This window comes from Dromiciops gliroides, chromosome 2 (assembly GCF_019393635.1).
Source record: "Dromiciops gliroides isolate mDroGli1 chromosome 2, mDroGli1.pri, whole genome shotgun sequence".
Classification (NCBI taxonomy): Eukaryota; Metazoa; Chordata; class Mammalia; order Microbiotheria; family Microbiotheriidae; genus Dromiciops; species Dromiciops gliroides.
The window spans coordinates 190,664,983-190,688,240 of record NC_057862.1 but is presented as its reverse complement, the minus strand read 5'-3'; the positions used below and the strand labels follow the sequence as shown (position 1 = coordinate 190,688,240).

General features: G+C 42.2%; 1 protein-coding gene across 2 annotated transcripts in view; it reads right to left on the bottom strand.

The window, feature by feature from the left end:
- The window catches only part of LOC122744347 (serine/threonine-protein kinase PAK 6-like), a 91,360-nt gene extending 87,274 nt beyond the window's left edge, over positions 1-4,086 (bottom strand). The window contains exons 1-3 of one of the 2 annotated variants that reach the window (XM_043989801.1): positions 4,010-4,086; positions 3,175-3,283; positions 888-1,005 (exon numbers count right to left, since the gene is read on the bottom strand). The gene's annotated coding sequence lies outside the window, so the exon portion shown is untranslated. The remainder of the gene's footprint in view (positions 1-887; positions 1,006-3,174; positions 3,284-4,009) is intronic. The other variant, XM_043989802.1, reaches the window with a different exon arrangement.
- Positions 4,087-23,258: the final 19,172 nt, after the last annotated feature.

The following is a 23,258-nucleotide window of genomic DNA, read 5'->3' as shown; positions in this document are numbered from 1 at the left end:
GCGTAGCTGGAGCAAGAAAGCTAGCCCAAGAAAAGTGGGAACTGGCTTTTATTCTCTTGAATTCCCTAGCTCTTGCCTGGTTTCCAAGATGCTACAAAGGTGCCTTTCATCATAGAATATTTTCATTAGACGAGGTTTTCAGGGTTATATGTCTCACTTGCAGCCCCTGAGTTTTACACGCTAGGAAACTGAGGCCAGGAATGGTTAAGTGACTTGCCCAAGGTCACATAGCCATCTAGAGGAAGAATCTGAATGGAACTCTTTCTCCTATTCTATTCCAGTTCTTTGCATTATGGGCCTGGTATTCTAGACATAACAGCATGAATGAAATAGTCTCTGAACTGGAAGAGCTTATATTCTATAAGGGAGACAACATGGATATATAATAAGAGTTTAATAAATATTTCGCACGGTGCACCTTGATTAGTAGACCCTTATCTAGTGTCCCTCAGTTCCCAAACACCTGAGCACTTGGGAAGGCACCTACTGTCCCTCGAACCCTAGCACTTACCCCTTACTTGGGAGCTGGGAGCAAATCCCCATCCTGCTTCAGGAACCCACCTCCAGGTATGGGAAGGTTGAAGTCTCTGGCACAGTAGGCTTTCAAGGGTTAAGAGGGCTCTGTTAGATCTTGTCCTTTCAAGTTTAGGACTGAGAGGCCAATTCGGATTGGCCAGGTTTTAAACCCTTGCCGGGAAAGGGAGGGGCAGGGAGCCAGGTGAATATCGTTGCCGAGTCCAAACTCCGAGACTGGACTCCTTCAGGGATCTCCCTCTCTCTAATCTCTCCAGATTGGCTTTTCCTTCTAGCCTGCCTGTGGAGGAGGCTGGACCACTATGCCTCCCTTCCCTGGGCCCAGGATGCCAGGTTCCTGGAGGGAAGCTTACCTGGAACACACTGTCCGATCGGGTCCTCTTGGCTCCTCTGACTTTCCCAGCAGCTGGGGCCCTTACAGCTCTCTGACTGCAGGCTGCTGCATGTCTCCAACCCAGGAAACAGCCCTCGCTTCAGGCAAAAGAAAAAGAAAAAAAAAAAAGAACCTCAGTCCTTTCCTCTCTCAGCTTCTTTCCAAAGCTCCTGGTTTGCTGTCATCCTGTCTCCATATGCAGATATCCTCCCTCCAGCTGCTTACTCACCGGCACTAGCTTACTGCCAGCTGCTGTGGAGGAGGCAGGAAGGGGACTGGCGCCCCCTCTCCCTGGCACATGCCAGGGGTCGGTACCTTGGGGGCTGAATACCCTGACAGCAGGTGGAGGTCAGAAATGTTGCTCACTGCTAGACCTAATAAAGTTCTGGGTTCTTACTCTCAGGTGACAATGATGCCTCTCTAGCTTGGGGAAATAGTAAGTGAGAGATGCTCCCCAGGACCCCATTTTAATGCGTGATGTGGGTGTGAGCTAGTGGAGAGAAGATTAGGTGCTGACTGACACTCAGGAAGTCAAGATTCCAGGGAAGAATATAGTGTGTGTGTGTGTGTGTGTGTGTGTGTGTGTGTGTGTGTTTTCCAGGTGCCCTAAACTGAACGTGTCCAATGAAGGTACCTCGTGTACTATTTGCCCGGTCAGGAACATACCATGGGACCTCCCACGTTCATGCTCCCAGCTGGAAAGTGCTGTCCTGAGCCACAATAAACTTGAGAACAGTTCGATGTCCCTTTAGATGAGAATGAGGCTGAGCCCTGGGAAGGCAGGTGTTTTTTGCTATTTGTTTTTCCCTCTCTCTATAATACTGACCAAATCTAGTGTGGCTTAGTAGAAAAAACACTGGCTTTGGACTGAGATATTGTTTGTTGTTCAGTCGTGTCAGACTTTTTTGTGACCCCGTTTGAGGGTTTTCTTGGCAAAGGTGGTTTCCCATTCCCTTCTCCAACCCATTTTACAGATGAGGAAACTGAGACAAACAGGGTTAAGTGACTTGCCCAGTGTCTGAAGCTGAATTTTAACTGGGGTATTCCTGATGCCAGGCCTGGTGTTCAATCCACTCTACCACCTACCTGCCTGGGAGTGAGATGTTCCAGGTTCAAATTCTGCCTACTTGTGCAGTCCTAGCCAAGCCTCAGCTTCCATGGGTCTCAGTTTCCCCTTCTATTAAATGAGGGGGTTGGTCTAGATGACCACTAAGGTCCCCTAAGGGAGGCAGCATGGAGTAGTGGATAGGGCACTGGACTTAATACTCAGATAGACCTGGACTCAAATCCCATCTCAGACACTTATTGTGGGACCAAAGGCAAGCCACTTAACTTCTTGATGCCTCATCTGTAAAGTGAGGAGGTTGGATTCAAGGGCCTTTTCAAGGTCTAAATTTCACCCTCTCACCCTATTATCCTTCCAATCTTAAATGGATGATCCTGTTATTCTGAGAGAAGTCACCCACCCAGCAGCCATTCTGGCCCCTTACCTTCTAGAGTTAGTCTCAGAGACCTGTGATGGCCCAGGGTTTATTGGGATAGAATCCTCATGGAGGACCCCATTATTTCACCAGAGCAACCTGCTGCCCTTGGCAATTCCACACACCTGCCTAGACCAGGCCAAGGCAATCCAGCCCCCTCTAGACAAATGCTTCTCATAATATTAGTTGGCATTTATATAGTACTTTAAAGTTTTGCAAAGATGGATGGGTAGATGGATGGATGGATAGATGATAGATAATATAGATAGATGATTGATAGATGGATGGATGGATGGATGGATAGATAGATAGATAGATAGATAGATAGATAGATAGATAGATAGATAGATAGATAATCCATCTCTCCATGTGTATCCACACTCCAGTCGCCCCAGCCTCCAGAAATGGGTGTTCTTGTCTATACCCTCACAACAGTCCCATGAGGTATCATCTATCCATTTTACAGATAAAGAGACTGGAGCTCAAGGAGGTTGACTTGCCCATAGTCATACAGCAAGTAGGCAACGGAGGCAGCTTTCAAATGTGAGTCTTCCTGACTCTAAGCCCAGCACCCTTTCCCCAAGACCACACTGCCTCTCGCCATAGATTCTGGTTCATAGGAGAACTAGCCCACTGGAAAAAGAGATGAAACCTCCTGAGCTGCTTGCCAGATCGGGTGGAGATTGCCCTTCTTTTCCCAGAATTAGAATTCATGCAATCCACACACCCCGCCCCCTCCCCTTCTCCCGGCAGCTTTCGAAGGGACAGAAAGAGAAGTCACCATACCTGCCATTTGACTCTGCTTGTTCTCTTCTGACCAGAGACACCCCAGGGCCACACAGCACGTCCGGAACCTCCGACCCAGAAGAGCCCCACCGGTCATTCCATTCTCTCGCTACCCAAGGGGGAAGGAAGGAGGGCGGGAAGAAGGGGAGAGCTGAGATAATCGCTCCAAGTTTCCCAAGCGAAAAAATCAATGCAAATTAAGAATAAAAAACGGAGGCACATAACCTAGGCGTGAGTCAGTCCCCGTTCTCTTGCTTAGTCACCTGGATCGCACGTTAGGGATGGGAAAGAGAACGCCCTGCCCCCCACTCCTCCCCCCCCAGCCTCCCTCCTTCTCCTTCCCGCTTTTGACTTAAAAAAGGGAGAGCAGCGGCAGCAGCAGCAGAGGTAAGGCTTCACAAAGCCCTTGTCTCAGACACCCGAGGCTCTGTAGCCGAGGAAAGCTGCCGCCCGCTAGAGTCCCCGTCACGGCTCTCCCCATGTTTCCCCAGAGCACTCGGGCACCCTTGGCTCCCTCAATTAAATCATCGGACTCGTTTTGGGGGCACCAAGTCTCTCCAACGTTGCTTGGCAATTTCGATATCGTCGGGAGTTGCCATGGGGAGAAGGGTGATGTCATTGACACAAAAAAACCCCACTGAATTTACAAATATGCCGGGGCTGAAGCTATTTATAAAAGCCCGGGTGGTTAATGAATTTATTTCTTTCAGACCCTTCTCCCTTTCCTTGTTGGGGGAGGGAAGGGAGGGCCCTCTTGCTCAAAGGTTCCACACCCCACTCCCCACCCCCACCCCCACCCCCAGCCTCCAGAAATGGGTGCTCTGGTCTCACACACCTGGCTCTTTGGGGCTGCCCGGTTTGGACTTCTGAGGATGCAGTCTGCAGAGCTTGGCTTGAACTCCTCTCACTGATTTATTATGGGTTTCCCCCATGAAGTGGCAAGGGGTGGAGCTCCAGGTAGGCTGGCATTCAGGTAGTCTGGGGTTCTATCCTTTGCTCTCTCAGGGTTAAGAAATTGGTCTCTCCACCCACTCTGTTTCTGAATTCGTAGATCAGGACGTGTGTGTGTGTGTGTGTGTAGCACCCTGAGATCCTTAATTGGAAGGTGAGTAATCGCTGGACCTCAATTTCCTCATCTGTAAAATGTACAAAAATAATCTGTAAAATACTTCCTCATCATTAAAAAAAAATGTAGGTAACAGTAAGGTCCCTTCTAGCTCTATGATCCTAAATGCACAGAGTCTGTATTTTAGAAGCTCAGATTAGAATCCAACCCCTTTATCATAAGATTGCTGGGAGGAAGCTCAGAAGTCATCCAGTCCCACATCATCAGCCATCAACTGAGGCCCAGAGAGATTAAGTGACTTGTCCAAAGTCATATGAGTAATGATCATCAAAGGCAGGACTCTCACACTAGAGTCAGTGCTCATTCCATTATACCGCACTGCCTCCCTCTAATCCCACCTTCCTTCCCTCAACATCATCCCATTCTCTAACAATAGGAACTTCCAAATTCTTTGGTTCTTGCTCTCTGTTTCTCTCTTAAAAAACAAACAAAAAACTCCAACAAAATCAACATATCCTTTGGCATTACAAAAGAAAAAAACATTAGCTTTGGAACCAGAGGACCTGCATTTAAATCTCACCTCTGCCACCTATCACTGTTCGACTTCCAGCAACATCACTTGATCTCCCTGGCCTCAATTTCCTCAAGTGTAAAAAGAGGACTAGATGGACTGGATAACCATTGAGGTCTCTTCTAGCTCTAAGAGCCTATGAAAATTAATTTATCATCTCCCTCTAACCTGCCCTAACCTCTTTTTTTTTGGTGGGGCAATGAGGGTTAAGTGACTTGCCCAGGGTCACACAGCTGGTAAGTGTCAAGTGTCTGAGGTAAGATTTGAACTCAGGTCCTCCTGAATCCAGGGCCAATGCTTTATCCACTGTGCCACCTAGCTGCCCCTGCCATAACCTCTTAAATCTTCTCCTTCATATTTTCTAGTTTTGTGGAGTGTCCCAGGATTTTAATCTCAGTGGGATCCCTGATTTTTACCTTCTTCCTCAACCTCATATCCAATCAGTTACTAAGTTTAGTGGATTCAACCTCTACAACATCTTTCATGCCTCTCCCCTCACATGGCCCCTATCCTAGAGTTCAGACACTGGTTATCTCTCACTTAAGCTTCCCTGATAACTTCCCACCTGGTCTCTCCTAGCTTCTTGTCTCTTGACCTTCCCCAAGTTGTCTTCAACACAATGGCCAAAATCATCTCCCTAAAGCTCAGGTCTGACTGTGTAATTCTACTGCTGAGAAGCCTTCAGTGACTCCCCATTATTTTCAGGATAAAATATAGATTCCTCAGACTGGCATTTAAGGTTTCCCACAATCTGCCTTCACTTTTACTTTTCACAGTATTCCCCTTGACAACTATTCATGCCATCCAATTTAAACCAATAACTATTCCCAAAACTGGACATTCCATTTCTCAACTCCAAGCATTTGCGCAGGAGTGCAAACTTTCGGGGCAGCTAGGTGACACAGTGGATAAAGCACTGGCCCTGGATTCAGGAGGACCTGAGTTCAAATTCAGCCTCAGACACTTGACACTTACTAGCTGTGTGACCCTAAGCAAGTCACTTAACCCTCTTTGCCCTGCCCCCCCCACCAAAAAAAGCTGTGCAAACTTCCACCTCTCAGTATCCTTATTTTTCTTGGAAGCTCAACTCAGGACTCACCTCCTCTGTGAAGTCTTCCTGGATCTCCATGTTGTTAAATGTTCTTTCCCTCTCTTCCCAAATTATCTTGCATTTTCTCTTCTGGATATGTAGAATTCAAGCTGAATACCAGTACAAGTTCCAATAAGTGAAGGACTGCCTGATTTTTGTCTTTGTTTCTCCTGTACTTAACAGAGTGCTTTGCACATAGTAGGTATTTCATAAATATTCACTGACCTGTGTGACCTTGGGCAAGTCACTTAACCCTTATTGACCCGAAAAAAAATAGATGGATAGATATTTAGATGAATGAATAAATAGATGAATTAATTAATTAATGTTTGCTGCTGTGGGCTTCAAGAGTCTCCTTTATGTTGGTAAATCTGCACCTCCAGTCTCCATCTTTCATCTAGGAGGCAGTAACTCCACATTTCCTGCCTGGTGGACTTTCCCATTTGGATGTTCAGTCAACTGCAAAAACAGTGTATTTAAAACAGAACTCATCTTCCCCACCAAAGCAATCTCCCTTTCCCAACCTCCCTATTTCCAATTTTGGTCCTATTATCTTTCCTCCGACTTTTCAAAGGCCTGAAGACTCAGAGCCATCTTTAATTCCTTTTCATTCACTCCTTATACCCAAGCAATTGACAACTCTGGTTGATTCTTCCTTCAAAATGTCTCTTGAAAATGACAAGCAGACATTTCTGGTTTTATTTCACACCACTTCACTTCATGCACTTTGTATTTAATCCAAATAAACCTAATTACTATTCTCCAAATTTAGCATTGCATCTCCTACTTCCATGCCTTTGCACAGGCACAGGCCATTTCTCTTAGAATTTAATCTCACCTCACTTCTTCCTCTTAGACTCCTTAATTTCCTTCCTTGTTCAGATTAGGTGACTACTCCAACAGGAAGCATCTTCTGTTCTCCCTAAACGTTAGTATTTCTCTATCCTCAAATTGTATTGTACTTAACTATGTACATGTTGTCTTTTTCAGTGAACTTGAAAGATTTTTAGGTACACTAGGGACTTAATAAATGCATGTGGAAATAAATGAAATTGAATTAAAAAAGAAAGAAGGAAAGAAAGGAGAGAGGGAGGAAGGAAAGAAAGAAAGAGAGAGGGAAAGAAAGAAAGAGGGAAAGAAAGAAAGAAAGAAAGAAAGAAAGAAAGAAAGAAAGAAAGAAAGAAAGAAAGAAAGAAAGAAAGAAAGAAAGAAGGAAGGAAGGAAGGAAGGAAGGAAGGAAAGGAAGGAAGGAAGGAAGGAAGGAAGGAAGGAAGGAAGGAAGGAAGGAAGGAAGGAAGGAAGGAAGGAAGGAAGAAAGAAAGAAAGAAAGAAAGAAAGAAAGAAAGAAAGAAAGAAAGAAAGAAAGAAAGAAAGAAAGAAAGAAAGAAAGAAAGAAAGAAAGGAAATGACAAGCAGGATGATTTTAGAAAAACCTGGAAAGACTTACATGAACTGATATATAGTGAAGTGAACAGAACCAGGAGAATGTTATGCACAGTGACAGCAATATTATTTGATGAAGAGCTGTGAATGACCTAACTCTTCTCAGTAATACAATGATCCAAGACAATCCCAAAGGACTATGATGAAGCATAATATCCACCTCCAAAGAAAGAACTGATACTGATTGAACACAGAATGAAGCACACTATTTTTCACTTTCTTTCATTTTTTTCTTTTATTCAAGTTTTCTTGTACAAAATGACTAATATGCAAAAGTTTTACATAATTGCACATGTATAACCTATATCTGATTGCCTCCTGGAGGGGGCGGGGAAGGGAGAGAGGATTAGGAATTTGGAGTTCAAAACTTTAAAATGTTTTTTAAAAACCAAAAAACAAAATATCTCTTGAATTTATCCTCCTCTATTCCTACTGCCACTGTTATCATCACATATATGGCCTAGCCTGACTGCCTCCCCTCAGTCTCCCTGGGCATTCCTGGTTCCAGGCTCTCTTCCAATCTTATGCACTCACTTCCAGGAGGAATCTCTGCAAAATATCATTTTTATGATTTCACTCCCCCACTTAAGGTCTTACAATGTTTCCCTATTGCCTATTGCACTGAACCAAAATCCCTCTATTTTGTTTTAAAGATTCTCTGCAATGTAAAGTATTCCCCTCTTCCATTCCTCACTGGCCTACCCTTTCCTCCCCAGCCCCAGGCTGACACTCCCAAAGTTTGGTGTCTAGGACACCCCTCTTTCTGGTTCTTTCTTCTCCAACCATCATATTCCCACATCCATTGCCTCCCACTCCTCCCTACCCTAACTCCTGGGACTGGGGGACATGAGAGGTCAGGGGCTATTGGCTGTGCTGCAGGGGATTGGGCTGAGCTCTCTAGGGAATGGGATTCTTTCTCTCTCTTTTTTTTTTAAAGTGAGGCAATTGGGGTTAAGTGACTTGCCCAGGGTCACACAGCTAGTAAGTGTTAAGTGTCTGAGGCTGGATTTGAACTCAGGTACTCCTGACTCCAGGGCTGGTGCTCTATCCACTGCGCCACCTAGCTGCCCCAGGCTTCTTTCTCTTAAGGGCGAAACTGCTCTTCCTTGGCAACCTGCCTTTTTCACCATGACTCGTATATCATTCTCTGATTCCTTCATCATATTCAAAGACAAATAACATTGAAAAATACATACATAATACACCCATTTACATATACATACACACAGATGTGTATGCATATATTTCATTAGTTGTTTCATAGAGCTGCATTTAATACTTCTTCCATAGCCCAAGGCACCTTGTCCAGTGCTAGGGACAAGGAGAATGTTGTTAACATTTATTGACTGGTCACCAAAAAAAAAAAACAACAAACATTTATTGACTGGTCAATTCACAGTGCTCAATCCGCCAATGCTCAGTTCTGCTCTCCCTTCTAGAGACAAAATATGGGCTGGAGGGGAGGAAGTGGACATTTTGGTTATAATTGAAATATACCTCTTTTAACCTTACCCTGTGAAATGAGGTCAAATCTTCATAAACAATCAATCAACAAGCATTTATTAAATACGTACTATGTGCCCGACACTGTTCTAGGCCCTGGGGATACAGAGTAACGAAACAGTCTCTATTCATGTCTAAAAAGAAGATATACTTGATATAGAACATATAATGGAGGGAACAAGGACATATGTAAATATATATAGAATAAATATAAAGCTAATAAAATACAAAGAAGTATTAGATCCTAAAATTATTTATATAAATATTCTTGAGCTTTTTGCCTTGATCCATTGACATCATCAGCATCATTATCATAACAAGAAGAAGAAGAAGAAGAAGAAGAAGAAGAAGAAGAAGAAGAAGAAGAAGAAGAAGAAGAAGAATTTAGATAGCACTTCAAGGCTTTTATAGATATTATCGCTCTAACATTACGCGTTGTCTTTGGAATCTTATATGAATAGGTGCACTGCTAACCAATGTGAAGATTGCAGTGAAACAAGACCTGCATTTGGAGTCAGGGGACTGGGGTTTAAATCCTTATTTTGCCACTTATTAGCAATATAAGCATGGCTTGGGATCCAACCTAAGTCCTTGGGTTGCACATCCATGGGCATGGAGATCTTTTTTTTTTAAAAATAAATGTTTGTTGCTATCTTTTTGTTTTACATTACATAATTTCCTCTTCTCCCCCCTTCTCTCCATTCCAAAGAGCTATCCTTTGTGACAAATAATTTTTCTTAAGAAAAAGAAGGGGGGGCAGCTAGGTGGCGCAGTGGATAGAGCAGCGGCCCTGGAGTCTGGAGTACCTGAGTTCAAATCCGGCCTCAGACACTTGACACTTACTAGCTGTGTGACTCTGGGCAAGTCACTTAACCCCAATTGCCTCACTAAAAAAAAAAAAGAAAGAAAGAAAAGAAAAAGAAGGGTAAAATTAGCAAAAGTTAGCAAAAATACAAAGACAAAAATCTGATAATATATGCAGCAATTGGTACCTGTGCACCTCCATCTCTGCTAAGGAGTAGCAGGAACGGTCTTCTTATATGTCTTCTTTGGGTCCACACTTGTTCTTTGTCATTTTGACCATTCATTTTCAATGAGCTCTTTTTACCGTCCTACAAGTATTGGTACTTACCATCAGATGTATGTGGTACATGCACTTTATAGCAAAGAAAGGAGATCCGAGGTCTCTGGTGCATGTTAAATACCTAGAGTCACTTCTTAGGTCCTGAGGGTCCAATTCTTAAAGCAGAACATACTTTGGTCTCCATTCAGTCCCCACTTCCTGGTGTAACTTTGTCTGATCCCACAATTCTTTCCTTCCTCCTTATCCTTCTCTATCTTGTATCTTCACTATGTACATGTCACATCCCACACTGGAAGCTCTAGGATGACAAGGATTGTTAAACATCTTTTTATCACCAGATCACTAGCATATAGCACAGTGCATTGGATTTAAAAGAGGTGCTTACTAACCGCTGTTTGATTTGTATTGGATTTCTGTACCCCATTTACCTCTCATCATTTAATTTTTTTTTGCGGGGCAATGGGGGTTAAGTGACTTGCCCAGGGTCACACAGCTAGTAAGTGTCAAGTGTCTGAGGCCGGATTTGAACTCAGGTACTCCTGACTCCAGGGCTAGTGCTCTATCCACTGTGCCACCTAGCTGCCCTTCCTCTCATCATTTTAGTGATCGCCGAGTCCATTTAGTCAGTCAATAAATATTTATTAAGCACCTACTATGTGCTAGGCACTGTGATAAGACCTGGGGATACAAAGAGAGGCAAAAGACAGCCCCTGCCCTCAAGGAGCCCACAGCATAACAGAGAGACAACATGCAAACAACCCTGTGCAAACAAGAGAGTTACAGGGTAAACTGGAGATTATCAACAGGGAGAAGGCACTAGAATTAAAGGGGTTAGGGAAAAGCTTTTTGTAAAATGTAGGGTTTTAGCTAGGACTTGAAGGGAGCCAGGGAAGCCAGGAAGGGGGATTGAAGAGGAAGAAAATTGCAGGAATGGGGAACAGCCACAAATCTTTAGAGGTAGACTTCATTCAGGGATTTCCCCCTAGATTGTGATGTATTTACTCAACAAATGTATACACATATGTAATATATGTGTGTATATGTCACACATGTTTTTGTTCAGGAATATTCAGTCATCTCCAACTATTCATAACCCATTTGGGGTTTTCTTGCCAGAGATAGTGGAGTGGTTTGCCATTTCCTACTCCGACTCATTTTACAGATAAGGAAACTGAGGCAAACAGGGTGAAGTGACTTGTCAAGGGTCACACAGCTAAGAAACATTGAAAGTGCTAGCAAATGTCTGAGGTCCGATTGGAACTCAAGCCCTCCTGACTCCAGGGCCAGCGCTCTATGCACTGTGCCATGAAATTTCTTAGCATAGTACAAATTCAGAGATGGAAGGGATTTCAGAGGTCACCTAATCCAAACCTTAAACACATTATGAATCTTAACTAAAACATCTCTGACAAGTGGTCACTGAGCTATTATTTGAAGACTTTGATCGATGGAAAAACTGATGTCCTGAAACGGCTGTTCCATGTTGGAGCAACAAATTGTTAGGAAATTGTTCTTTTTTTCCCCTTTAAAATCTGCTTTCCTATAACTTCCATCCATTGCTCCTCTTTCTGCTGTGATCCAGGAGAATAAATGTAATCCTTCTTGTACATGAGAACTGTTCAAATACTTGGACAGCTATCATGCCTGTCCTAACATTTCTTTTTCCCGAGGTAAACATCCCTGATTTTTTGAACCAGTTCTTGTAATGGCACCCAGAGAGGCAGTGTGGTATGAGAGAACATTTGGTTTGGAGTCAGAAAACCTATGTTCAAATCTCACCTTTGAAATTTATACCTGTGTGACCACAGGCGAGTTATTAAACCTTGGACACTTGACACTTACTAGCTGTGTGACCCTGGGCAAGTCACTTAACCCTCATTGCCCTGAAAGAAAACAAACAAAAAAGAAACTACAGACATCTTATTAGTATTATATTTTCATATTATAATATTTATATTACATATTATTATAACTTTTAAAAAAATATTTAATAAATTCAACCTGTAACTTTCAAAGTTGTCCTGCTTCTCAGTGCTTCATTCTGGCCTCCTATCATTATTTTATTTTAAAGGTGTCTTGATGACCCTCTTTACTTTTCCTTTCTTTTTGCTGCCCTATCCTTATCTTCCCTCACCTTCCCAACTTCCCCCATTTGAAAAAAGAAAAACAAAGGCCTTGTAACATAGATGCAAAGCAAAGTGAAACAAATTTCTATACTGGTTGTGTCCAAAAAATGTAAGTCCATCTTGCATCTTGAGTCTATCACCTCTCTGTCAAAGAGACAGGTGGCCATGCTTCATCATCAGTCCCCTGGAATTGAGATTGGTCATAGCAAGGGGCAGCTAGGTGGTGCAGTAGATAAAGCACCGGCCCTGGATTCAGGAGGACCTGAGTTCAAATCCAGCCTCAGACGCTTGACACTTACTAGCTGTGTGACCCTGGGCAAGTCACTTAACCCTCATCGCCCCTAAAAATAAAGAAGAAGAAGAGATTGGTCATAGCAATAATCAGAGTTCTCAATTCTTCAAAGTTATTTTTCCTCATAATATTGTTATTATTGTATGATATGTCCCCTTGGTTCTGGTCACTTTGATCTGCATTAGTTCATACAACTCTTCCCAGTTTTCCCTGATACTCTCCTTTCTATTATTTTCGTATGGTACCAAATATTCCATTACATTTTTATGCCATTCATTACTCAAAATGGGAATCTCCTTAGTTTCCTCAACATCTCTCACAATCACTTATATACTTCTCTCCACCGGCAATCAATCACTTTAGTCCAAGCTCTCTTGCCCAGACTGTTGCAATGGCCTCTTAACTGGCATATCTACTTCGTCTCTCCCCTCTCTAATCTAAGTTCAACACAGCTGTGAAATTGATATTCATAAAGGGTAAGATTGTACCTGTCATTTTTCCACCCAAGAAAATCCAATGGGTCCCCATTCATTGCTTTTAAAAAATTTTTATTTTTTTTGCAGGGCAATGAAGGTTAAGTGACTTGCCCAGGGTCACACAGCTAGTAAGTGTCAAGTGTACGAGACTGGATTTGAACTCAGGTCCTCCTGAATCCAGGGCTGGTGCTTTATCCACTGTACCACCTAGCTCCCCCTCCCCGCACCCCATTCATTGCTTTTAAGACAAATGCTTCTGGCTGGTGTTCTAAACCCTTTACAAAAGGACTGCAAATTATCTTTCCAGGAATATTATACATCATTCTCCTTGATACAATTTACATTTCAGTAAGATCGGCCTGTCTGCTGGTCCTGTACATTGCAGCCAGTGTCCCATCATCTCCATGCTTTTGCACTAATTGTCTCTTATAGCTAAAATGTTCTTCCTCTTCTTTGGAACCTCTAGATCTCTTTAAGTCTCAACCCAAGTGTTTCTTCCTTCAAAAGGCCTTTCCTGATTTCCCCCAGTTGTTAATATTTCTCTCTGGAAAGGTAGCATGGAGAATCCAAATGAAAATAATGTATTTCTTTTGTCTATATCTTGTGTTTCCTTATTTGTTTTGTTTTGTGAGAGGGGCAATGGGGGTTAAGTGACTTGCCCAGGGTCACACAGCTGGTAAGCTTTTGAGGCTAGATTTGAACTCATTCCAAGCCCAGTGCTCCATACCTAGCTTCCACAGTATACATGGGTTTCAGTAAACCATTTAAGAAGGGCTTTTTACAAAATCCTTATGGATCATATGGAAAAATGTGAGCAGAATGATAGTATATTCCCTAACCAGATTCAAAGAGAAGTTGTTGTTGTTGTTTGTCCTTCATTCTCAAAGAGTACCATGACATAGGGATTATGTCATGACTTGCACTATGCAAGGTCACCAACCTCACTCTCTCCTTCAGAGCCATCTGAGTCCAGTGGCAAGATATAGATCAGAATGACTGGAGATGGCACCAGATGTTTGAGGCAATTGGGATTAAGTGACTTTTCCAGGGTCACACAGCTAGTAAGTGTCTAAAAGAGGAGTGGTTAATCAATCAATGGCAAATTGAAAGGAAGTCTCTAGTAGTGTTTCAAGTCTCTGTCTCTGGTCCTGTTCAGTTCAGTATTTTTATCAATAACTTAAAGTAGGTCTAGATGGCATGCTTATCAAATATGTGAATGACAGAAGGCTAGGAATGATGGCTCATACATTGAGTGAAAGGCTCAGGATCCAAAAAGATCTTGACATATTGAAGTCATGGACTTGAAACTACTAAGTTTAAGAAATACAGTTTAAATTTCAAAAACTCGGAGACATGGAACATCTACTAGATATAGAAGATGAGGCCACTTCAGTGTTTTTGTTTGTTTGTTTGTTTTTTTGCGAGGCAGTGAAGATTAAGTGACTTGTCCAGGGTCACACAGCTAGTAAGTGTCAAGTGTCTGAGGTTGGATTTGAACTCAGGGCCTCCTGAATCCAGGGCCGGTGCTTTATCTACTGTGCCACCTAGCTGTAGTTTCATGCACAATCCTCTTTTTCTGTTTATATACTTTTGTTCTACTATATAAAATGCGCATTATATTTAGGGTTTGTTAAGCTTAGAATAAAAACTATTTCAGTCAAGCAATATATTTAAAGGACTGTTGCACGGAAAAGGGATTACAATTATTCCCCTTAGCTCCAGAGAGTTGAACTAGGAGTAATGGGTAGAAGCTACAAAGAGGCCGACTTAGTCTTGATGTCGACAAACTTCTTAACAATTGACACTAAAAAAACCCAAAAAACAACAACAAAAAAACAATTGACACTAACCAGAAGTGGAGTAAACGGGCTGCTTTGAGATGTAGTGGGTTCTCCCTCACTGGAGTTCTGCCAGCACAGGCTAGATGACCACATGTATGTTGGATGTGATGTAGAGTAGAATTCTTGTTTAAATACAGGTTGGATTATATGGCCTCTGAGATCTCTTTCAACTCTGAGACTCTGTGATTCTGTGATTTATCTATAGTCATGCAGAAAGCTCTCATTTTATGTATGTATTTATTCAGTTTCATTTATTTACTATCATACTTATTTATTTGTTTATTCATTTGCTTGTTGATTTATCAAATAATATTTGTAAAGCCCTTAGTACATTGCCTGGCAGGTAGTAAGTCCTATGTAAATACTTACTCCCTTCCCCCTTTTCCTTATTCATCCATTCGTTTGTTTGTTTATGTATGTATACATGTATGCATTTTTTGCTGATTTGGCTTTTTCTACATTATCAGTTGTTTCCACATCTGCTTACACTTCAGTCAATGCACAAGCATTTATTAAGTGCCTACTGTGTACCAGGTTCTGTGTTAGGTTCTTAGTAGCATTTTTTTTTTTTTAGTGAGGCAATTGGGGTTAAGTGACTTGCCCAGGGTCACACAGCTAGTAAGTGTTAAGTGTCTGAGGCTGGATTTGAACTCAGGTACTCCTGACTCCAGGGCCAGTGCTCTATCCACTGCGCCATCTAGCTGCCCCCTGTGTTAGGTTCTTAACTTTTTTTTTTTTTTAATATTAGAGGATTTCTGAAAATGGAAAATTTGTCCAGATTAAGATAAACTCCTCGGAAAGTAGCTAAACAAATTGTGGCACATGAAAGTAATGGAATATTACTGTGCTTTGAAAACTGGTGTGTGTGTGTGTGTGTGTGTGTGTGTGTGTGTGTGTGTGTGTGTGTGAGAGAGAGAGAGAGAGAGAGAGAGAGAGAGATGAATACAGAAGAGAAGCATGGAAAGACTTACATGAAAGAAAGAAAGATGCAGAATGAAGTAAGCAGAGCAAAGAAAAAAACCTATATAGTAAGTACAACATAAATGGAAAGAACAACACACTAAAAAAAAAAATCAAAAGTAAATGTAAGAGGGGGCAGCTAGGTGGCGCAGTGGATAGAGCACTGGCCCTGGATTCAAGAGGACCTGAGTTCAAATCCAAACTCAGACACTTGACACTTGCTTAGCTGTGTGACCCTGGGCAAGTCACTTAACCCCAATTGCCTCACAAAACAAAACAAAACAAAAAGTAAATGTAAGAAAATTATAAAGCTCAAACAGGACTCAAATGAAAAAATATGAGAAGACACCCCCAACCCACCCATTCATGGAGTCTTACACATTACCCACATTTTCAGGGTTTTTTCACTGTACCAATCATTCATGCTATTTTCTTCCTTTCTAAAAAAAATCCTATTTTTTATATGGAATGGTCCTCTGAGAAGGGGAGAAATGCATAAGATACTATGATGAGGTAAGAAATAGAAAATATCAATTAAAATTTATTTTATTTTAGTGAGGCAATTGGGGTTAAGTGACTTGTCCACTTTATCCACTGCGCCACCTAGCTGCCCCAAAATTTGGATAAAGCACCAGCCCTGGATTCAGAAGGACCTGAGTTCAAATCCGACCTCAGACACTTGACACTTACTAGCTGTGTGACCCTGGGCAAGTCACTTAACCCCCATTGCCCCCCCCACACACACACACATAAAAGGATAAACTCTTCTCTTCTTTCCCATGTTCTTTTCTTTGCTCATATAGTGAGACTATTTCCAAGATGGTTGGAAAATAGAGGAATCTGAAGCGGATCAGAAGTGGGAAGAAGCAGATGCTATATTTTGTAAAGGTTTTGTCACAGTGTGTGTGTAGCATAGTGCCTGGCACATAGTTGGCATTTTAAAAATACTTAAAGACTGATTGACTGCAAGATGCATATTCCTCGATTCCTAGTCGAAGTAAACCATGAAAGTCTTAAGTTGTTTACTTTGCAATCCATTCAAATCCAATAGCAGCTCAGCCATCCCTTACCTTTCTCCTTCTAAATTTTGGACCTGCTGACATTTGCAGCAACACAAATGATTGACCATAAAATTATTTCCATTTTTTATAGTCATTCTTATAGGCAGCTATGTGGCATAGTGGATAGAGCACTGAGTCTAGAGTCAGGAAGACCTGAGTTCAAATTCATCTCAGACATTTACTAGCTATGTGATTCTAGGCAAGTCACTTAATCTCTGCCTGCCTCAGTTTCCACATCTGTAAAATGAGGATAATAACCACACCCACCTCCCCAAGGTTGTTGTGACAATCAAATGAGAGAATATTTATAAAGTGTTTAGCACAGTGTCTGCCACATAGTAAGCACTACATAAATATTAGCTATTATTACTTTAATCTTTTTTTTCCTTTTTTCACTTTTTGCGGGGCAATGAGGGTTAAGTGACTTGCCCAGGGTCACACAGCTAGTAAGTGTCAAGTGTCTGAGGCTGGATTTGAACTCAGGTCCTCCTGAATTCAGGGCTGGTGCTTTAACCACCGCGCCACCTAGCTGCCCTAGCAACTTTTATGTTGGCATTTTCCTATTGCATTAGACATTAAGAGCAGGAAAGGGAAAGGAGGGGTAAAAGCCAAGTACCTCTATAGGAATACCTTATTTTAAACATTTTATTCATCAATCTAGAAAAATAAAAATTCCAATTCTTTTCTTCTTTTCCCTTAGGAAAAAGCAAAGTTCAAGGTAGGGGGAAGGAAGGGGAGAATGCTTTTTATTTTTGTTTCCACTTATTTTATTTTATTTTTTTTTTGCAGGCATTTAGAGCTCTGCTCCGAAGCAGCCTCCCCCTCAGTGATGGACATCTTGTCCAAATGAGTTCTTCAAGGTCGGGTCGTGAGGAGAGACTATGTGTTTGGGGGCAGGAAGGAAGATAGGGGAGCTTTTTAAATTGTTCTGTTCTGTAGGATGAGTCCTGTACTCAGCCTGACTACACTTGCCCCTCTTTTCACCTGCTAATCTAAGAAGAAATAAGCAGATTCTTCTTTCCCCCAGGACAGCCTCAGAAAGAAAGGAAGGGATTGGATTTGATGGACATGTACTCACCACTGGATGTCTGTCAGAGTCAAAAGTCTCCATGAGAGATTCTCGACCAAGGACATCCATGTAGACCATGCATCCCCCAAGGCTCTGCTCAGCCCAAACCAACTTAACAAAAGTCTGTGCCAGGAGCAAAGAGGCTCCCCCTCACATCGGGAATTTCCTTCCCGTTGTGGTAGGTGAGGCAGCTGTAGAATGGAGTCAATAAACATTTATTAAGCATCTACTATGTACCAGGCATTATGCTAAACTCTGGAAATACCAAGAAAGGCAAAAAATAGTCCCTGCTCTCTGTAGTGCTCTCCATTTAATTAGGGATACAAGATGTGAAGGACTATGTACAAACAAGCTGTATACAGGATAAATTTGAGGAATCATTTCAGGAATAAATAAATAATAATTTCAGGAATAAGTAAACAATAATCTCAGGAATAAATAAATAATCATTTCAGGAATAAATAAATAACAATTTCAGGAATAAATAAATAATCATTTCAGGAATAAATTCAACAGAAGAAAGGCAGTAGCATTAAGGGGGACTGAGGGGGCAGCTAGGTGGCACAGTGGATAAAGCACCAGCCCTGGATTCAGGAGGACCTGAATTCAAATCTGACCTCAGACACTTGACACTTACTAGCTGTGTGACCCTGGGCAAGTCACTTAACCCCAATTACCTCACCAAAAAAAGGGGGGGGGACTGAGAAAAGCTTCATGTAGAAGATGGGATTTTATTTGGAACTTGAAGGAAACTGGGAGAGGGAAGTGGAGAGGCAGAGCACTCCAGGCACGGGGTATGGCCAATGAAAATTCGTGGAGACAGGGTGTCATGTGTTTGAGGAACAGCAAAGAGGCTGGATTGCATAGTACACAGAGGGGAGATAATGTGTGAGAAGACTAGAAAAGTAGAAAAGGGCCGGGTTAAAAAGGGCTTTGAATATCAAACAGAGGATATTATACTTGATGCTGCAGGAAATAGGGAACCACTATAGTTTATTGAATAAGGGATCAGGGAAGTGACAAGATCAGACCTTGGTTTATTAAGATAGATTTGACAGCTGAGTGGAAGATGGACTGGAATAGGGAAAGACAAGAGGCCAGGAGACCAGCGAGAAGACTCTCACAATAGTCCAGATGTATGGCAAAGATTTCCTGGGTGGTAGACAAGACAGTCTTTTAGTGTTTGTATTGGACTGGAGAAAGGACAGGCCTCTTTAGGTATAGTACAGTGAGAACAGGAAGCTCAAGTCCCAAGGTCAGGCACAGATGTGTGACATCTCAGCCAAAGGTTCCCCTTTGGGGCAGCTAGGTGGCACAAGTGGATAGAGCACCAGCCCTGGATTCAGGAGGACCTGAGTTCAAACCTAGCCTCAGACACTTGACACTTACTAGCTGTGTGACCCTGGGCAAGTCACTTAGCCCCAATTACCTCACAAAAAAAACCCAAAAAACAACCAAAAAACCCCAAAACGAAGGCTCCCCTTTGCCTCAGTTTACACTAGGTAAGAGAATAAGGCAAAGGCAAATGAATTTCAGGACTGAGGAGAGCACTGAGGATATCAGTGCAACAAAGGACCCTCTTCGTGGTTGCCTCTATCTCTCCAAGCTACTGCCCCAATCTCTAACCACCTGAGCTGAGTGTAAGTGTTTGTTTCTGTTTAGAAGTGATGGGCATGGGGCAACTAGGTGGCAAAGTGGATAGAGCACTGGTCCTGGAGTCAGGAGGACCTGAGTTTAAATCCAACCTCAGATACTTCCTAGTTGTGTGACCCTGGGCAAGTCACTTAACCGTGATTGCCTCAAAAAGAAAAAAGCAGTGATGGGTATAATTAGCTTGCTGGTGGACCTGTGGCAATGAGGAAATTCCTTGTTGTTGAGTCCTTGCTCACCAAAAGTATCAGTGTAGAAAGCCCAAGAGGGGAGTGTGACAAAATAGATGAAATCTTAGAATCGAGAAGACATGGGTTCAAATCCCACCTCCGATGTTTACTAGCTGTGTGATCTTGGGCAAGTGAATTATCATCTCTGAGACTCAGTTTTCTCACTATAAAATGAGGTGGGGTTGAACTAGATGGTCTCTGAGGTCTCTTCCAGCCCTAAACCTAAGACCCTATGAGTCTATGAATCCTACCTCAGAAACTTAGTGGCTGGGGCCTTCTGGGTAACTCACCTAATCCATCAGAGTTTAGGTTTCTTCATCTTTAAAGTGGAGCTCCTCAAGAGGAGAATTGATGATCCCATGTGTGGTCCCTAGTGGGGGGTTCCTTTCATGGATGGGCTGAACTAATGGCTCCTGGTGTCTTTTCCATCTCTTGAAATTGTGGGGTTCTGAGCATTCCCTTCAGGTATAACTTTAGGGTTTTTTTCTAATCCTAAAAGTATTTTATTATTTTCCAGTTACATGTAAAGATAGTTTTCAACATTTGTTTTCATAAGTTTTAGAGTTTCAAATGTTTCTCCTTCCCTCCCTTCCCTCCCCCCTCCACCAAACAGAAAACAATCTGATATAGGTTATATATGTATGATCACATTAAATATATTTCTGCCTTAGTCATGTTGTGAAAGAAGAATCAGAACAAAAGCGAAAATCTCAAAAAAAGAAAACAACAGCAACAAAGTAGAAGCAGTATCGTTCAATCTGCATTCAGAATCTATAGTTCTGGGGCAGCTAGGTGGTGCAGTGGATAGAGCACTGGCCCTGGAGTCAGGAGTACCTGAGTTCAAATCCGGCCTCAGACACTTAACACTTACTAGCTGTGTGACCCTGGGCAAGTCACTTAACCCCAGTTGCCTCACTAAAAAAACAAAAAACCAGAATCTATAGTTCTTTTTTCTGGATATGGAGAACATTTTCCGTCATGGGTCCTTTAGAATTGTCTTGGATCCTCGTATTGCTGAGAGCTAGATAACTTGAGTTTTTAAGTGGGATTAGAATTCCTCTGAGAGAAGATCATAGAATTAGAACTGAAAGGAATCTTAGACTAGGTCAACTACTCCAACCCCCTCATTTTACACATGAGGAAACTAAGGCCCAGAGAGTTTAAATTATTTGTCCAAGGTTCCACAGGTAATGGGGGGGGGAGGGATTTTACTGAGGTCCTCTGACCAAATCTAGCCTTCTTATTTCACCATGCAAATCTCACCATGTTCTAAGGTATTCTGGGTGAAAGGGGGAAGAGGACATGTGGAATGGTGATTGCACTTAGGGAGTTTCATAAAGTGTAGATGAGAGATAGGGAACTCAGATGAGTTTTTGCTTCCTCTCCAGCTGGGAACAGTGAACTGGAGACACCTGAGATATGACAAGTACGACCTAGCTGCATGTAGGGTGTGGCTGGGTGGGAAGTCTCTGGAGCCTGCACCAACAAGACTCTGCTTGCTATCAGCTTATCTGCCTCCAGTGAATTTGAGGTACTCCAGGTACTGCTTGTATCTGGCTTTCTCTTCTTCATATTCTTCCAGGAAAAGAACTGGTAGATTAAGGCAGTTGCTCAAAAAGACGTGACTGATTTTTGTCTTTTCTCACCTTCCTGTTCTGTTTTTTCAGTTGTGTCTGACTCTTTGTGACCCCATTTGGGTGTTGTTGTTGGGGTTTTTTTGTTTGTTTGTTTTGTTTTGGTTTTTGGCAGAGATGCTGTAGTAGTTTGCCATTTCCTTCCCCAGATCATTTTACTGATGAGGAAACTGAAGCAAACAGGGTTAAGTGACTTGCCCAGGGTCACATGGCTAGTAAGTGTCTGAGGCCAGATTTGAACTCAAGATAATAAGTCTTCTTGACTTCAGGCCTGCCACTCTATCTACTGTACCAGCTAGCTGGTTTACCTTCTTAGTTATCACTATCTTAGATCCTCTGGATACTTTATTAAGTAAAGAAGCTCCTTTCAACAGAGTTTAGTTAATTCAATTGTTTATTCCTTCCTTCATTTATTTAACACACATTTATTAAGCAAGGTTTCCCCAGCATTGTGCTAAGAGCAATGGAGCATGAGCAGGAAGTTCTCCTTTGAGAGGCAATGTGGTTAAGGAAAAAGAACACTTGCCCTTCCTCTAGCTGGAGGACATGGATTCAAATACTACCTCTGATGCTTATGACCTGGGGCATGTCACAACCTCCAGTGCCTTAGTGTCCTCATCTATAAAATGAGGAGAGGAGGTAACCTAGATGACTTCTGAGTTTTTTTCTAAGTCTGATTTGATGATGTGTTCCATCTTCCCTGGGCAGGTAGATGGCGCCATAGTGCACAGAGTGCTGAGCCTGAAGTCAGGAAGACTAATCTTCCTGAGTTCAAATTTGGCCTCAGACTCTTACTAGCTGTGTGACTCTGGCCAAGTCACTTCACACTATATTTGATTCAGTTTCCTTAACTGTAAAATGAGTTGGAAAAGGAAGCGGCAAACCACTCCAGTATCTTTGCCAAGAAAACCCCAAATGGGGTCACAGAGAGTGGGACATGACTCAACAGCAATAACAGGCATCTCCCCTCTTTTCCACTCTTTCAGCTTATAACCTAGTATGAGGTGGTGGGGAGAGATGTTTTTGGACTAGTTAAATTCAATTCGACATTTATCAAGTCTTGGCTTGTCAAATAAATAAATAAAGTCTTAGCAAGGCTCTGTGATAGATGATAGGAATACAAGGACAAAAATAAAATAATCCCCGTCCTTGTGGAATATAGACTTTGTATATATGTGAATGCATGTATATATATATATATATGATGTATATATGTATATATATATATATGATGTATGTATATATGTATGTATGTATGTATGTATATTGGGGGGGAACCTAAGAGATCTCCTTAGTCAGAACATTATGAACAACAGTTGGTAGGTTTCCAGCTGGCCTGTATTTGCCCGACTGTGCCAGCATTTTGTCAGAGAGGCCCAGGGTTACTCTTACTAACATGTCATGGTGTCCTTTTTGGTGGTTGTTGTTTTGATTTAGGTAACCCTAGCGGATGGGGTGTTTAGTCCAAGGGCAGATTCTATTGAACCTAGCCTAGCCCTGGCTTGACTTTGAGCCTTAGCTTGTCATCTAGAAAATGAGTTTAGGTCAGGTGATGTCTGAGGTTTGCTCCAACCCTAAAAGTTAATGATGCTATGGTTTAAGTTGGTGCCATGCATTCCATGAACATAACATAACGACCTGCTCTAAATGTGTGGGGATGAAATGAAACTTTGGTGGGCACCACTAAAGATCTCCAAATGCTAGCATATGTGCCCCACCCAACCTAGAAGAGAGATGGGGCAAAGGTTTGATAAAAGGAGAAGGCTGAACTTTAGTATAAAGCAGGAGTTCAAATCCAGCCTCCTTGGTTTTTGGGGTTTTTTGTGAGGCAATTGGGGTTAAGTGACTTGCTCCAGATAGATTTGGGGGGTCCACAAGCATGGGTAGAAAAACATTTGCATCTTTATTTCAATATAATTGGTTTCTGTTATGATCCTATTTTTTTTTTATTCCACACATTTAAAAACATGATTCTGAGATGGGGTTCA